Here is a 14,748-nt window from a genome sequence, read left to right as displayed (position 1 = left end):
TTTGATTTCCTGACCTGGTTCCTCTCAAACAAACTATGGACACTGGTTGGGTTGCAGTAAATGCATACCAACAGGTCTCTGATTCACAATGGGTTTGAGTTATTTTAGATTCTGTTTTGTCTCTGATAATGATTTGCGTAAAAGGGGGTTGACGGACGGTTTGAATTAAAGGGTGCTGACTTATTATCACATTTACATTGAATACTCTGTAGCCTATCTGTATCTCATTTCCTTTTTTAGTTGTCTAGGTATGGGATGAATTCTCCCATTTATATGTTTGGAGTGTTAGGTTATTGCTTAGTATGGTAGTTGCTAACTTTGTTCCATACAAATCTGTATTCATACTTCCTGTATGTCCATAATAAGCGTCTGTCCAAGGCCATATAATTTGGTTAGTTAGGGTATGTTCAAAAGGTTGGTGGGATTGGTTAGTCATTCTAGCCCATTCTGGTAGTGTATTCATTGTAGTTAATACACTTAGCCAGACTATCCAATAGCTCCAATAGAAGGCTGGCGGGATTCTATAGATTTGTATATTTTATTTTTTTTTTTAGTCTCTTTTGTATCAGGGTGTCTGGTACTTTCGTCTGGCCCTTCTCCCTCAGAGGCCTTTTTTTCTTCAGAGTAGGGCAGTAAGTTTTTCCCCACTTTGGTACGTCTCTGCCTCCTCTGCCTACTCTGTTGCTTAGAGCAGCAGGGTGTTCCATCTTCTCGGCAGCAGCCGTATTCTTCAGGGGTACGTTTGTCTCTATTCCGGGACACATAGGTCTCCCAGTTTTTATCTTTGACCGTGGGTTCACGACAGGGGACCCAGGGGATCTGCTTTCTACAGATCACCCTTAGGATCTGAGGGTGTTATTCAGTAGGTCAATTAGAGTGAGTGCACTCTCTTTCAGGATTTATCCCTTTAGTAAATATTTTCCATCAAGTTTTAGAATCTTCAATTATTTTCCTGTTTTTACTCCAATTTTTAGGGCCTGATTAGTTAATTTCCATTCTTGTTAATAACACTGATTACAACTAGACCAGAGATTTATTCCATGTGCATTATGAATCCCCCAGCCTTCTTTACATACATTATACTTTATGTATATAAAAGGAAAACAAATACAAGTTTCAATTGGACAAAATATTAGGGTCTCACTCATCGAGTCCTTCGTAGGTTCTTATCTCACAATGTGTAGAGAGCTCTTTCAGGTTTTCCGAAGGGTGACTCGTAGATCCCCAGGAAGGTTGGTCACTTTCCAGGCCGGATCCTGTATAGGTCCCTTTACTCGGCTTGCGTGTGTCCACCCCTTTTCAGCAGTCTGAACAGCAGTTTCTGTAGTGATAAGAGTAACATAGGGTCCTTCCCAACGGGGGGTCAAAGAAGATTCTTTCTATGATTTGGTTAGTATTTTATCTCCTGGTTGGATTTGATGCATGGTCACATCCAATGGAGGTCTTTGTACTACCATCCCCCGGGCCTGTAGTTGTTTTCTCCTTGTCATTAGCTGTATCAGATAGGATTTTATCTTTAATTCTTCAAGTTGGGGGTGATCTGGTGGTATTTCTAAATCATAGGGTATCCCACATAACATTTCGAAGGGAGAAATACTTACATCGGTTCGGGGTTGAGTTTTGATATTTAACAATGCTAAAGGGAGACACTTTATTCATGACATTTTAGTTTCTAATATCAATTTGGTAAATTGGTGTTTTTTGTTTTTTTTTTTTTTTTCATTCATATGTTCAACTTTTCCTGAGCTCTGCGAGTGTCATGGGGTATGGTATTGCCACTGTGTACCCAGGGCAGTCAAAGTTTCTTTGGTTACTCTGGATACCAAATGTGGACTCCTATCTGAGTCTATTGTTTCTATTGTTCCATACCGAGGTATAATTTCTTCAAGTAATATCCTTGTTACTGTGTGAGCTGTGGCTCAGGCTGTGGGAAAGGTTTCTACAAATTGGGTTAAATGATCTATAATTATTAATAGGTATTTATACCTTCCCACCTTTGGTAATTCGGTAAAGTCTATTTGTATTTTTGCAAAAGGTTTATGAGTCAATTCTCGCCCTCCATATACTTGTTTTCTTATTTGATGTTTATTTACTTTTTGACAAACGAGACATTCTCCTATCACTCGTTTGGCTATATCATATTTCTCAATGTACATGTATTTAGTTGTAAATTGATCCACTAATGTCTGAGTTTTCCAATGAGTGTTTTTATGGAATTGCTGTATTATCTTGGTAGTTATGGGTTTTGGGAGAACTTCTCTGCCGTCCGGGAGTTCTCATTTTCCATTAGCTTTCTGTTTAATCCCCATTTGATTTAATTTTGTTTGTTCTTGAATAGTAAAGTTTAAAGTTTCATAGGAATTTTCATGGAAAAAGCACTACTTAAACCCTGGTCTTTCACATACACATTCTATGCCGTCTACCCCGAAATCGTCCCAGCAAGCATAACAGGGGAGGTAATTATCTCCACAATTAACACACCGCTTTCTGGTCTCTATCGGATCATCCAAGTGCAGTGTTAATAGCGCTGCTCTCTTTACCTCTTGATCAGTAAGGTTATTCCCCCGTACTAAAGGATTGAGCCCCCTCTAGTGTCCCTTTAAGTGTACTACCGCAATTTCGCTGGGCCCTTGTATAGCTTGCAAAATTTGTGATATTAACTCCTGATGTACTAGGTCTTTCCCCCGAGAATTGATTAAGCCTCTCTCTTCCCATATTTTTCCAAAGGTATGTACTACTCCAAAGGCATATCTAGAATTGGTATATATAGTTCCCACTTTTTCTTTTAGTAATTGTAAAGCCTTTAATACTGCATATCATTCGCATGCCTGTGCATATTAACTTTCTTCCAAACTAAAGGGTTCCTTTGAATTGACATAAATGTTTAAGGCTTGACAGACCCACTCTTCAAAGGACCCAAAAAAAAACCCCAGGCCAATAGAGATGGTCGCCCCTGATTTGTTTCCCTCCCCGAACCTCCATATAATAATAAATCATTTCTACTTTGTCCTTACCCCACCTAAAGGGGTAATTTTCCCAATGGTTTAACATTAAGCCTAAAGGGCTATCTGGTGGTATTTGGGGGTACCTCACCTTGGGTCCCACACCACCTATGGGATCAGAAGGCTTGCTCTTCTTCTGTCCCATCTTCCGGAGTGCCTTCACACACTCACACAATTCGCTTCCCCCTTTTCGTGACCCAGTCCCTCGCGGGACATGGGAACTGCACTACCGAGGGGTCCGCACTCACTTCGCCCTGCTGGGCGTCTCACACACCACGCTCCGGGAAACCCAACCCCATCCGAATGGTAACCGGCCTATACTCACGCAACCCTGCATCTTCGTCCGAGGCTTCGTGCACAAAGATTACAGGGTTACCGGTATTCTTTTGCTTGTTGCCGAGTTTTGGAGTTCGTCGGTAGAGGGTGTGATGTGATAGCACTCAGCCGGGGCCGCTGAACTCAGCGGGGTGCGCCTCCCCGTATGGGGCTTCCCACCAGATTGCCTCTATCCGAGTCACGGCACCAATTTTGTTATAAGTAGATTTCTCAAATTGATGTGAGTCAGAGCCAATCAAAATTTCAATTGTTTATTTAGCAAGCGGCAACAAGCAAAACAGCGCTGGGCGGCCGGGGAGTCCTTGCTCCACCAACGGCGCGCACTCACTTCCCGAGGGTCCATCTTTTTTATATCCTCCGCCTTCCGGTATCCGGGTCTCTCTGAGAGGTGTACTCTGCGTCTGCGCACTTTGCAGCTAGGGGGTCGCTCCATCCGGGTCTTCCTCGCGTCACCAACTCCTTGTATTTCCTGCTTTCCTGAGAGTGGCTCACAAAGCTTTTGTTTATATCTTACAGAGTATAGACACTACCCCCTTTTTTCTTCTTCTTCTCCCTTTTGTTTTTCTCCCCTTTGTCCTTCTTCCCTTTCTCCCTCTTTTCAGTCTTTTGTATAGTAGGAGTCCTTGCTTCAGCATTTCAACTTAGATAAGCACTTGTAGTCAGTTAGTCGTTACACAGTGTAATAGTTAAGATGAAGCTTAGGCCTACATAGTTTATGGAATAACATGTCACGAGTTCCCAGTATTTTTAATGGAATTTGATGAACAAACAGTTTACTGTCTATCACATTTCCTACTTGGGATGTGTTGCCCAGGTCTTTTTTTCCTTTTCTTGATCTCAGCAGAATACTTTCTTCTCAATGTCATGGCCTATGACTGCTATGTTGCTATCTGCAAACCCCTGCACTACGGAACCCTCCTGAGCAGCAGAGCTTGTGTCCACATGGCAGAAATTGCCTGGTGCAGTGGGATTTTCTGGACTCTCCTGCACACAGCCAACACATTTTCACTACCACTCTGTCATGGCAATTCCCTGGACCAGTTTTTCTGTGAAATCCCCCAGATCCTCAAGCTCTCCTGCTCAACTCCTACCTCAGGGAAGCTGGATTTCTCATGGTTAACGCCTCCTTTTCTTTGGCAGGTTTTTTTGGTTTTTTTTTCATTGTGCTGTCCTATGTGCAGATCTTCAGGGCCGTGCTGAGGATCCCCTCTGAGCAGGGACAGCACAAAGCCTTTTCCACGTGCCTCCATCACCTGGTTGTGGTCTCCGTCTTTATCAGCACTGGAATGTTTGCCTACCTGAAACCCCCCTCCATTTCCTCCCCATCTCTGGAACTGGTTGGATTATTTCTGTACTCAGTTGTGCCTTCAGCAGTGAACCCTCTTATCTATAGCATGAGGAACCAGGAGATCAAAGATGCCCTGAGGAAACTATATGTATACATGTTATTCCAGCGTTAATAAGGTGCCCACCATCCTCGTATAACTCCCAGGAATTCAGTAAAATCCCAGCCTATCTCTTGTTCTTCCATTTGGTTTGTTTAGTTTATATTTATTTGTTACAGTTGTGATAATATTAATTTTGTATTATTCATACAACTTGTTCTTAAGTTTGAAACCTTATTCTTCCTTCTGTTAAACCTGTTGTAACATAAGGGATCAGGCTCTTTGCATAGCTAAAGAAGCCAGACTATAATCCTTTGCCTCTACTCCCATCTCCTAGATCTGCTCTGGAGCTGGGGCCCAGCCCCAGCAGGCAGAAGGGATTCAGGAGCCAAGGGCCCAGCTGCTCCATGGAGGAGCAGCCCCAGTGCCCCTCAGGGCTGCCCCTCGCTGCCTCGGCAGGCACTGCCTCTCTGCTGCCTGTGGGCTGGGGATACTGCTTCCTGGAGCCACGTCCAAGGACAGCAGCAGGACGTGGCCTTTTCAGTGCTGGGCTCTCCTCACTTCCACACTGTCCCGCTGTGCCCTTGCATTTGTGTCACCCCCCAAGCTCTTCTGTAGCTTTTGACAGTCCCATTGTGTCCACAGTGGCACCCCTGTGGCTGCAGGCAGGAGCAGGCCATGTGGACCATGGTGTCAGAGCTGGTCTCCGTGCCAGCAACATCAGCAGGGCCAGAAGCCTGGATGCCTCTTCCAGTGCTTAGGTTGGGAATACACCAGTGGAGCTGTTCCCTCAAAAAGACTTTTGGTCTTCTGAGGTTCTTGATGGAATCAGAGAGACAATCTCAGAGTCCCAGGGGGATCTGTTAGGGATGAAGGGTTGGACAAAGACCTCCCTTCTTGGTTGCACATGTCGATGCAGACAGCAACTGGTGTTTTATTTTTCTGCCTGTAGCTGTCCCACCTGCAGTGGGACTCATGTCAGAATCCATCCTGGAGAGGAATCAGGAGCTGCCAGGAGAGCTCAGGGGATCTCCAGGGACAGTGTGTGAGTCTGGGTGGACAGTGTGTGGTGCTTCATTAAGTGAGTGACCATCTAAGGTAGAGCATCTTGGAGGAAAAGGTGAACCTGTGGGCTAACAAAGGATCTGCAATGCCAGGAGATCAGGAACGGCTGGCCAGGACAGCACAGATACGTTCACATCAGGAAGGGCTCTCTGGGGAGCAGGGATGGCTTTGGAAAAGAGCAAGGGAGCATTTTTCTGCTTGTTAGGAGGAATCCCTGAAAAAGAAAAACCTCTTCTTACAGGCACCCGCTTTGGGCAGGATGTGCTGTCACCTGCACAGGATTCTTGTGCTGGCCTTGGGACAGAGGCTGACTCTGACTGTGAACATTCAGTCTGTGGTGCCTTGGTCCAGGACCACCTGGACCCAAGACCAGAAGTTCTGCAGTTTCACCAGCCTCCATTTCCTCATCCCATGGTGAAGCTCCATCCCTGGGGCTGATGGGAAGGCTGAGACCCTGCTCTGCCTCCCAGCAGCTGCTATACATTTCACAGCAGGGGCTGTGGGGTGAGTGCCCAGAGCTCTGCAGCACCCTGCAGCCCAGACTGGGCTTCATTGTGGTGCTGAGCTGGGGAGCAGGCAGGGAAGATGGGAAGAGCTGGGGTGGGCTTGGCCTGAAAGTGCCCGGGAGAAGACAACACCTATGTCAGCTGAGCTGTGCGACCATGCAGGTTGATCATGCAGACACCCATGCTCCAGTGGATGTGTGGTATAGAGCCCAGTCTCCTGGAGGGGAGCAGAGACATGCAGATGCAGGAAAGAGGAGGCCAGTCTGTACCCTTGGTGGCATGAACAGACTGAAAAAGAGTCCCAGGGCATTTATCACCCCACCAGCCTCCCCCATCAGCCATTTCAAGCACTGGCCACTCTTGTGGTTTCTGTCCAGCCAGCAGCCAAACACCACGCAGCCTCTCACTCACCCTCAGCTGTCCCAGGGAATGGGGGAGATATTTGGAGGGGCAAAGTTAAGGAGGATCCTTGGCTGAGATAAAAAAAATTCAATAATTAAAATAAAATAAGCTAATAATAATAATAATAAAAGTAGAAAATACAAACAAAAATACAAATGCACAAGGCAATTGTTCACCACCCAGTGACTGGTACCCAGCCTGTTCCCAGCCAGCATTCCCAGAGAAGACAAGGTCTCAAAACTACTATCCCAGGAGTAAGAGATCCAGCTTCCTGGTCAACCCTCATCTACACACTGAGCATGATGTTATATGATATGGAGTATTTCATTGGCCAGTTTGGGTCCATTGCTCTGGCTGTGCTTGCTCCAAGCTTCTTGTGCCCTTGCACATATGCAGGACAGGGGAAGTTGGAAAGTCCTTGATTTCTTAGAAACAACTGAAAACACCAGTCTATTATCAACATTCTTCTCATACCAAATCCCCTACTGAATACAAAACACAACACTGTTCTAGCTACTAAGAAGAAAAACTAGCTCTATCACAGCCAAAACCAGGACAGTATCCACCCCTTTTTCCATACCATTAACATTATGCTCAGGTTCCATGTTTCCCACAACTTTCTAATTAATCACCATCCTTTTTCCTATTTTTTTTGTTGTATTCACAAAGATATCATTCCTTTTGTCTATGGGCCATCCCTCCAAAATGTGTAATGAGTTCATTTAGTTGATAACTTTGGGTTCCATCTGTCATGACAATCTTTTAAGGCAGGAGGGGTGATGCAGAGTGTTCTCAGCCAGCGGAATGGGTGACTTTGGATGCAGCAGGAGGATGGTGTGTAGTCTGTGCTACAGTTGGAGCTCGTAGCTGATGTATCTGGCACAGTCCATGCTCATGATCTGTGGCCTGAAGATGTCAATCTCAAGGAAGTTGCTGGGCACCAGTTGCTGAAAACAGCTGTCTCAGGGAGTTACAAGTCATCTCTTTCACCACCCCATGGCTCACACACTCCAAGTACTTCTTCAACCACTGTGATCTGTTCAAAGTGAATAGGAAAGAAGACAGAGGAAAGAGAAGAGAGAAGGCAAGAGAACCAACATCTAACTGCTGCAAGGCCTATCATTAAAAGTACAGTATCATAAGGCTGATACTTACAAGCTGTATTCCTCAGCCCACAAGCTCTAAAGATTTGATTAGTGATGTGATCCATGACCCGGGGAACCTCCGCAGCAGCACCCAGGCAGAGGCACACAAGTGGGGACACAGGCGTCATGGACATGAGACCTTGCTAGTCAAGAAAAGGAGAAGAAAGAAAGATCTCAGGCTGTCCCGATCCAATGTCGGGGAGGGTTCTTAAACGATCCCAAGAGCGAGATTAAGACACAAACGAGGTGAGATGCTGTATAGCCTTGTGAACTTTATTTGCCGTAACAAATAGTAACAGCGATAGGACAGAGAGGAAAAGAAGGGGAAAGTCAGAATCCCTAAGCAAGAAAACGGTAGAGATGCAGCTAATTACCACCACCACCACCAGGGATCCAGCGATGCTCCGTTGGCTCGGGCTCGGTGCAGATGATGATGCTCCAAGCTCCAAGCTCCGACGAGGTCCCAGCTCCAAGTAACCAGCGTCGAAAAAGGGTGCACACCGAGGGAGGAGTACGCAGTCCTTTTATTGTCCCAGTCCCCTCAACCTTTCCAAAGAGTCCGCCCATTTCGTGCCAGCCTGCACGTCTTACCCCGATCATGGGGCTCATGGTCCCGTGGTCCTCCATGCGCGGACGCCCAGGCGCTCGCACTGGTCGTGCCAACCCGCACGTCTTCCTCACCCCGATTTAGCTTCAGGTGGATGTCGTCGGGGACCCTTTGTCTCCTTCAGAACGTACTCCTCCATGGCAACAGGGTGCCGAGGCCAGGAAGTGGTGGTGGTGCAACAGCAATGTTGAGACAAGCAAAGTCTAACACAGTTCCTTACACCACCCCGTGGCTCAACATTGCTGTCTTCATGGTGGCGTGAAAGGTAACGGTACAGAGAGAGAGAGAGAAAGACCAGAAAAAGCGCAAAATACAATAACAAACAAGATTTCCAGCAAATTTTTCATGAATAACAAATATGAACATCTTTAACTAACAAACATATAACCAATAACATCTTATAAACAAATTTTAAGGCTCCAATGAATCAGCAGAAGAACATGACGGCAGTTCACATGATTGACATTTACAGGGACAAAACAGAAGTATTACAATAAGAATTAAGATAATGGTCATCAAGGCAAAGCCTGCAAAGTGAATTAAGATTAATCCTAATGTATGTTCCATTTTTCCCGCGGTTTTAACAAAATACCACAGAGTGTCTGAGGCCCTGGCAGTCCATGCTGTCTGCTGCTCTGGTCTGCAGGAGTTGGGGTCAGCATGCGCAGCAGGAAAATCGCTTTCCAACCCCCTTTTCCTAATGCGCATGCGTCATTTGGGCCTAGAAACTTCTATCCCAAATTTAAACAAAGGTAAATAAACAACAGTATTCGTAACAATGTCAACAATACTCTAAACAAACATATAAAAAGTTAACAGTAACACTATTAACCAAACAAAGTTAAAGAAGATGTGTCCCAGACCGGGCCGAGGAATGTGCTGTCGGTCTTTGGGGACGGGGAGGGGAAGGAGGTGGTTGTTTACATGAACAGGTACAGCTACAAGACGGTTTACATGGACACTTACAGGACGAACACATACATGCCGCAAGAGAAAATATAGCAAGAGCTAACAAAGCAACAGCCACAAAATTCAGTATTAAAAGGGTATACATTCTGGTTGTTATCATAGACTGCGTAGCTGAAGATAGATGGTGGTCTGACTCGCCTGAGTCGGGGATCCGCCAAAATGGACGCCCCCAGCCCAGAGCACATGTGCTGTTTAGGCCTAGAAACATCTATAAGGCTCAAATGATTGGGACAGTGACAGGCTTTGGTTGGCGAATGATACGAATTTGCTTTACACCATCAGGTGAGACAGTAGATATAAATTGCATGTTAGAAACAACACATTGGATTAACTGAACAAAACAAGGAATAATACATGGCAAAAACATCAAAGCGGCAAATGCACATAGGAGATAAAATAGAAGCTGCTTTACCCATGGTGCTCCAGGTAACCAAGACCATAAATCACCATTCCAGCCATTCCATGTTTGAACAGGGACATGAGCTAGTTTCCTAATGTCTGTGGTTAGCTGAAGGACTACTTCACCTACATCGTCTATTTCCAAACAACAGTTAGAAACATTTAGTTTTCCACATACTCCTCCCTCTTCAGCTAGTAGGTAGTCTAAAACCATGCGATGTTGAAGGACTGCAGTGCGCATCTGTTGAGATTGTTGAGTTAAAAGGTCTATAGCATTAGCAGTTTTATTAGTAATAGTTTCTAAGACTGCTTGTAGTTGAATTATACGGTTCAAATTATAAATTGGTTCTCTTGCCCCTGGTATCAGTTCATTGGGATTCCAAGAGGCAGGCCCATAATGCTCAATAATTCTTTCAGGGGGCCACTCATTTTTCCCCCACTTTTGAGTTCCACCTATTTCAAACTCAACAGATCGCTTGTTGCGGACAATCCTTTTGTTTCCTAGCTTATCATATAGACTTATTCCCGATTGAGGACTATCCGCCTCTGGGAGAAGGAAAAACAGAGGTCGGATAATCCCTATATAGCAAATCCCTGACCAATTCGCTGGTAATTCTTCGTAGGCAGTATGTCCACATATCCAATAATGGCCCTTTTTGGCTTTTGTACCTTTGGCAAATGGTCCATCTGCAGTCCTTGGGGTTTGAAAATAAGTTGTGTTTTTACTTCCCAAAGGGCTGAAAACCTCATTCAGGTGATTATTTATCCGGATGGTACAATACCAGGACCCAGTGTCGTTTTTCCACTCACAAGTTTGATTATAAAAGTTGTTTCCTTGTAATTTGGCATATTCGGTTTCATTTTTGTTTGACCAAAACCCTTTGAATCCTTTGCTGCGTCCTTGTTCATTAAGCCACAACCATATATAAATACCTCTATCTTTGTTAACCAATTTATGTGTGAGTGTCCATTGACACTTACTTTCCCCCACATCAACTCCTCCTTCCTGAGTACGATTCAAGCAAAATTTACCCTTTATTAGAGAACTGGACTGGCCATGTTCCACTATCATCCCAGGTAGTATTTCCAGTGTCGCTGTAGTTGCTTACAATCTGTGATGGGGAAAGTGGTACAGAAGCCCACGGCCAGCTTGATAATCCTAGAGGTGCTCCACAAACCCAACAGTGACTTAGATTAAAGGTTTGACTTACAGTCTTTGCTAACAAAACAAATTCATTATCCTCAAGGGGGTTATATGGTTTGGGTAAAGGTGGGGTAACTGGCTTCCCTTCAGTTTTATAGGTAAATCCCCAAATAATATAGCAAAAATTAACATACACATCTTAACCAAATTACATTAAAATCTGCGTCTGCTTCACTCTTGTGGGTGCGTCTGTGTCGCTTGCTTCCTCCTGAAAATGAAACAAAACCCAAATTCGCTTCTTGGGTTAGAAAGAGGGAACAATCCATCTAGTGTGAATCCTATGAGTTTTTCCACAGCCATCTTTTGCCTTCCAGGTGTATTTGTTAAGGGGCGTGTCCAACACCAGTCGCACTTTGCCCACTGTGGGAAGCTCAACCAAGACAGGTTGTCCTGGAAAATGAGATGGATTGCTAGGGTGATCAGGGCCATGTGGGGCTGGCATAATTGTTGGAGGTTTTGGACAGAATGCTGTGATCTTTGGGCATCCATTTACTCCCCAGCGACTGTGGATGCTGGTCACTGCATTCCACACTCGTTCAGCCCATCCTGGCTTATGTGGTTTGAGGAAGCGTTTTAGTAGACCATTTGTTCTTTCCACAATTCCATTTGCTTGTGGGTAATACGGAGTATGAAACACCCACGAAATTCCCTCCTGGGCTGCCCACTCTTGGACCACTTCGGCTGTGAAATGTGAGCCATTGTCTGATTGGATTGACTGTGGTTTGGGGAAAATTCCAAACCATTCTTTCAGGGCTTTTACTGTGTTTTCTCCTGTCGCCTTGGCACATGCTTTAGCTTGCACTAGTCCAGATACTATCTCCACACCTACCAGTATATAGTGCTTTCCTTCTGATTTTCGAAAGGGACCGATGTAATCAATCTGCCAGGCCTCCCATAGGCCTTTTCCCTCTCTTAAGTGCAGGGGGTCACTCTCCAGAGGGTGTCTGTCCAGACAGACATGGCATTGCTCACAGGAAGATATACAAGTTTTACATTCTTCCCGGGGTAACTGGCCACCCTCGGGCTTGTGCCTCACAATAGAGGTCCTTAATTCCTGAATGTCTCCGTTTTACATGTAGCCATTCCAACAGACTTTCCCAATCTTCTGCTATCTGGGTGCTTTGTAGGGGAGCCAGCCGGGCTAGTTCATCCACCTCAGCATTCCAGCGGCTCACTGGGGTATCATCCTGCTGATGAGATGCTACCCATGCTACTGCAAATTTCCCTTGTCTGGCAATGGTAAGGATATCCTGCCATTTTCCCTTTTGCCATACAGGTATTCTATTGACCTCCCATCCATTTTGTTCCCAGAATGGAAGCCATTCAGTGCAACCTTTAAACACAGCGTAAGAGTCAGTATAGATACAGACAGAAGAAGCAGATTGAGCCTCCTGTTGGAAAACGCTCCACACAGCAACTAGTTCTCCCACTTGTGCACTACCTTCTCCTTCGGTAATGATCTGTTCCTTGGTGTCTACCTGAAGTGCCACAGCTCGGTATTTCCAAATTTTCCCCTCTCGCTTTGACGAGGCATCCGTAAACCAGACATTTTGCAATTGTCCAGAAAATAGAGGAGCTACTTGTATTACAGACAAAAGCTCGGGTGTTTCCCTATCTGGGTTTACTTCATCTTGTATATTTAGCACCTTTGTGGCTCCTTCAGTTACAGAAAAGATTTCACAATAGTGTTCTATTTGTGCATAAAATTTTCGAACAGAGGCTCTCTGGGCCACCCCGTCAGGGGGTGGAGTTCCTGTCAAAACTGCTTTGATCACTTTAAATGGGCCTCTGAGAACTAAAGGTTGTTGCCGGATGGTGCGTTCGGCTTCTCTCAGAGCTAGGCTAACTACGAACAGGTCTTTTTCCCAAGTTGTATACCTTTTTTCAGCATCTTTAAAGCTATAAGAATAAAAAACAATGGGCCTAACAGGACCCTCTGGACCCTTTTGCCACAAATGGATGGACAGTCCAGTCTTGGCCAACCCCCATTCAGTTTGAACCGGATCTGTTGGGTGAATTGGACCCAGGGCTTGGTAGGCACTCGCTTCAAACACCAACAGCTGTAAAGCCTCATCATGGACCTGAGTCCACTCCCACTGAGCTCTCTTTCTCAATAAGTCATACAAGGACCTAGCAATAATTGAAAAATCAGGTATCTGTTTCCTCCAAAACACAAGCAACCCTAAAGGCTGTAAGTCTTTCTTTGACTCTGGCATCTTGATCTGATCGAGAGAGGAGAGAGTATCCGGTGGGATACACGTCATGCCTCCCTTCCACCAGATTCCTAAAAATTTTACCTCACTTGAAGGGGTCTGTATTTTCTCACGTGGAATTGTCAACCCTATATTTTCTACATGGGTAATGATATCTTTTTGAGTTTCTCTAACTTCTTCTACCTGACTCCTTCCTATGAGTACATCATCTATGTATTGATAAATCTTTACCTCTGCTTTTCTGGGGATTGTTTCTAACTCTTGCGCTAGAGCATGGTGAGCCAGCGTGGGGGAGTGCTTGTATCCTTGAGGGAGTCGTGTAAAAGTATACTGTTGTCCTTCCCAGGTGAAGGCAAAGCGATCCTGGTCCTCAGGTTGTAAAGGGACCTTAAAAAACATATCTTTGACATCAATTGTTGCCATGACAGGGTGGGATTGTTCCTGAATGGTTGCTATCAATTCAGCAATGTTTGGTACAGCAGCTGTTAGTGAACCTGTGTTGGCATTGAGCCTCCTATAGTCTATTGTCAATCTCCATTTGCCATTTGGTTTTTGGACCGGCCATCCTGGAGAGTTGAAGGGAGAGTGAGTGGGGACCACAACCCCTTGTTTTTTCAAATCTTCCAGAACTGGTGTAATTCCCTCCCTTGCTCCTAGAGGCAATGGGTAGGGTTTAACGTTTGTCAGTTTGGAGGGAGGTAGGGTAGGTGCCGCTTGCAATAAACGCATTTCTGTTTCCGATGTTTTGGCCAATTGCCTGATCTGGGAGACACTAAAAGACCATGAGTTCCCCTGGGCGTCTCACCACTGTCTACCCTTCAAAACATCTATACCTAAAGGATTCATCTGGAAAGATCCTATGGCCACCATAGTGTTAACAGGGCTTTCTTCTCCAGGTAACCAAAGTGTCACTGGAGCCATAGGTACTGACTGTGTTTTTCCCAGGGCATTTAAGACAATTAGATTTCTAGATGGGATGGAGATTCCACACTGTTCTGCTTCAGTCCACGTTAGCGCGGTAATTTGTGCCCCAGTATCAATCAGGAATGTTACTGGTCTTTTTCTTTGGTCCTACAGCGACAGTAATCAGTAAATCCCCTTTTGTGTTGCAGGTGAGTTGTCTTACAAACATCCATCCTCCGCCTCCCCCCTCACCTTCGGGGGGCAGAGGGTCTAGTTTCCCGCCACCTTCTTTTCTCCAGTCGCTTCCTCCCCAAGGTCTATCAAAGGTGGGGCACTAGGGGTTGGTTTGGAAGTGACCCTTTGTCCTGACCAGTTCTGCACAAGTTGTTTTAATTTTTGAGTCGGGAGTCCATCCATCAAGTCCCGGGGAACGCCTTTCTGAAGCCCTAGTTGCCACAGTCCCTGTCGAATTAAGGACCTCTCTCTCCCAGAATTCTGACATTGGGGTGATCCCAAGCCTTGGCCCTTCCTCATGGATGATTGTCGCCCACTAATTTGCTCTGCAGCCCACACGAACCTGGTTTCAGTTCTTTGGGACGATCCACCAACTGG

The 14,748-nt window shown here is 45.4% G+C and overlaps 1 pseudogene; it reads left to right on the top strand.

Annotated features, from left to right (window-relative positions):
• Nucleotides 1–4,202: 4,202 nt before the first annotated feature.
• On the top strand, nucleotides 4,203–4,798 carry LOC141927777 (olfactory receptor 14J1-like; annotated as a pseudogene).
• The last annotated feature ends 9,950 nt before the right edge of the window (nucleotides 4,799–14,748 follow it).

This window comes from Strix aluco, chromosome 10 (assembly GCF_031877795.1).
Source record: "Strix aluco isolate bStrAlu1 chromosome 10, bStrAlu1.hap1, whole genome shotgun sequence".
Taxonomy (NCBI): Eukaryota; Metazoa; Chordata; class Aves; order Strigiformes; family Strigidae; genus Strix; species Strix aluco.
This window is presented reverse-complemented; position numbering and strand designations above follow the sequence as displayed.